Below are 2,619 nucleotides of genomic sequence, written 5' to 3'. Positions count from 1 at the left end.
TGCAGACCAGGCTGGCCTCGAACTCAGAAATCCGCCTGCCTCTGCCTCCCGAGTGCTGGGATTAAAGGCGTGCGCCACCACGCCCGGCTGGGAAAATATTTTTATCAGCTACATATCTGATAGAGGACTAATATCTAAAATATATAAAGAACTCAAGAAACTAGACAGTTAAAAAATAATTCAATTAAAAATGGAGTATGTATCTAAGGAGAATTCTCAGTAGAGGAATCACAAATGGGTGGGAAACACTTAAAGAAATGTTCAACATCCTTAGCCATCAGGGAAATGTGCAACTTTAAGTTTTTCAAAGTCTTATTTTTATTGATTATTATTAAATGCCTTTTTAATTGGATATTTTCTTTATTTACATTTCCAATGTTATCCCCTTTCCTGGTTACCCTCCCTCCCAGAAACACCCTATCACGTTCTCCCTCTCCCTGGTTCTATGAGGGTGTTCCTCCACCCACCCACCCACTCCCACCTGCACCCACCTCCCCGCCTTCGATTCCCCTACACTGGGGTATCTATGGAGCCTTCATAGGACCAAAGACCTCTCCTCCCATTGATGTATATGGCTAGGCCATCCTCTGCTACATATGCAGCTGGAGCCATGTGCACTCCTTTGTTGATGGCTTAGTCCCTGGGGTTCTGGGGGTGGTGGTGGTGGTTGGTTAATATTGTTGTTCTTTCTGTGGGATTGCAAACCCCTTTAACTCCTTCAGTCCCTTCTCTAACTCCTCTATTAGGGACCTCACACTCAGTCCAGTGGTTGGCTGCTAACATCCACCTCTGTATTTGTAAGGCTCTGGCAGGGCCTCTCAAGAGACAGTCATATCAGGCTCCTTTTAGCATGAACTTCTTGGCATCCACAATAGTGTCTGGGTTTGGTAACTTCATCTCATCCATTCATATAGATGGGATGAATCCCTAGGTGTGACAGTCTTTGGATGGCCTTTCCTTTAGTCTCTTTTCTACACTTTATCTTCATATTTGCTCCTGTGAGTATTTTGTTCTTCTGAGAAGGACTGAAGCACCCACAATTGTTCTTCCTTCTTATTGAGCATCATGTGGTCTGTGAATTGTATTCTGGTTATTTGGAGCTTTTGGGCTAGTATCCACTTATTAGTGAGTGCATACTATGTGTTTTCTTTTGCCTTACTCAGGATGATATTTTCTAGTTCTATCCATTTGCCTAAAAATTTCATGAATTCATCATTTTTAATAGCTGACTACTAGTAGTACCCTATTGTGTAAGTGTACCACATTTTCTGTAACTTCCTTTTTAGCCCACCCACCAGATATAGTAGAAAAGAAAGGATACGGGGGACCTGTTGAGAAGGGTTCTTTGGAGTGATTCCCATCTGTGTTGTCTGGAAACTGGCAGTTCAGTTTTCGGGTCAACAGCGGCAGCTTGATCCACTTGCAATCATTTCACAAATACACCAGCAGTCCATTTCGGTAGAGTCGGGATAGTGAACATATATTAGCAGTGGTGGCACTACGTAATGGAGATAGCCAGGCCTCAGTCTGGGCACAAGTCAGCAGGAGGGACCAGCAGGAATGCCCAGAGAAGTTCTTGGCTGTGCCTTTCTCAGGATCAGCAAAGATGAGAGATCCACCAGCAAGCATTGCACAGCTAGCTGTACAAGCAAGCCTTGGTCAGCCTCTGTCACTGTCTGATGAGTTCTTTTATGACAAACATGACAGGTCTTGTCTCAGTACGTACATCTGTCTCAGCTGACATCACTCTACCAAGCAGCCCGAATCCCTGCAAGTGGCAAGAAGCTGTAGCACAGTGCCCTTACCAGAGAATCCTTCATCACGTGTCCTTTCACATACTTGCTTTAGCAGAATATCCTCTCTTCTGTGTCAGCTTCAGTGAAACATTCCTTCATGAGTCTGCCTTAGTCTTTTACCTGTGTCCACATTAGTTAAACACTCCCTCACATATGCCCCAGAAAACACCACTCAACTCACTTTCCAAAGAACCCTTAAGTTTCCACTTCCGAAATGCAAATCAAAATTACTTTGAGATTCCATTTTACATCTGATAGAATGGCTAAGATCAAAACGCAAGAGACAGCTCGTGATGGCAAAGATGTGGAGCAAGGGGAATACTCTTCTGTCGCTACTGGGAGTACAAACATGCACAACTACTATAGAAATCAATATGGCAGTTTCTCAGAAAATCAGGAACTGATCTACCTCAAGGTCTGGCTATACCACTCACTCTTGGGTGTATACACAAAGGATGCTTCATCCTACCACAAAGAGACTAGAAAAAAAAATCATCCTGAGCGAGGTAACCCAGACTTAGAAAGACAAATACGGTATGTATTCCCTTTAAGTGGATATTAGCTGTTAAGTAAATGGTAATCCACAGACTCAGAGAAGTTAGGTAAAGAGAAGGGCTATAGTGTGTGTGTGTGTGTGTGCGCGTGCGCGTGTGTGTGTGTGTTTGTGTGTTCTCCATGGGAAGGGGAAATATAGTAGACTTAGTGGGTAGACTAGGGATGGGTGGGATGGGAGCAGGGGGATTATGTGTGGGACTGGGAGTAAGAGTGGTAGAGGGAGAGAGTGTAGGAAGAGACGAGTGGATTTGGGGAGCATTTGGGGGGC

This window comes from Mus caroli, chromosome 12 (assembly GCF_900094665.2).
Source record: "Mus caroli chromosome 12, CAROLI_EIJ_v1.1, whole genome shotgun sequence".
In the NCBI taxonomy this organism is placed as follows: Eukaryota; Metazoa; Chordata; class Mammalia; order Rodentia; family Muridae; genus Mus; species Mus caroli.
This window is presented reverse-complemented; position numbering follows the sequence as displayed.